Source organism: Egretta garzetta, unplaced genomic scaffold (assembly GCF_000687185.1).
Source record: "Egretta garzetta isolate BGI_Z169 unplaced genomic scaffold, ASM68718v1 scaffold854, whole genome shotgun sequence".
Taxonomy (NCBI): Eukaryota; Metazoa; Chordata; class Aves; order Pelecaniformes; family Ardeidae; genus Egretta; species Egretta garzetta.
This window is the reverse complement of record NW_009259436.1, coordinates 28,921-29,443: the sequence shown is the minus strand read 5'-3', so window position 1 is coordinate 29,443 and position 523 is coordinate 28,921.

Here is a 523-nt window from a genome sequence, read left to right as displayed (position 1 = left end):
GTGGGGCGGGTAAAACCCGGAGGAAGGGGCGCCCGCCGCAAGATGATTCTTTTTCGGCCTCCGGATTGGAGATGGAGGGAGGAAAAGCGTCTCCCAGATGGGCCGAGCCCAGGATGTGCGGCTCCTGCCAGATGTACGTTAACGGGAGTTATTAGTCGCATAAAAACCGCTCTGCAGCTGCATTTCTGGCACTGGCGAGGGAGGAATTAATTGCAACACCAGATCACTCCTCCTCTGCCCCGGCCAGGAGGGACCGGCGCGACCCCGCCCGTGCGCTCCCCTCTGCCGGACGGGGAAAGATATATATCTGACCTCCCCGTGAACTGCTGGAAAAAATAAAATAAAATTAAAAAAAGCAGCAGGTTTTCCCCCCAAACTCAGCCCCGCGGGGGTCCCCGCCGCCGGCCTTGGATGAGGGGGTGTTGGAGGAGGCTGGGGAGCGAGCGGCGGAGTGGGCAGGGAGCCCGGCCGGGGAAGGCGGCGTGACACATGCGTTCCCGTTTCCACACGTACCGCCCCAAAT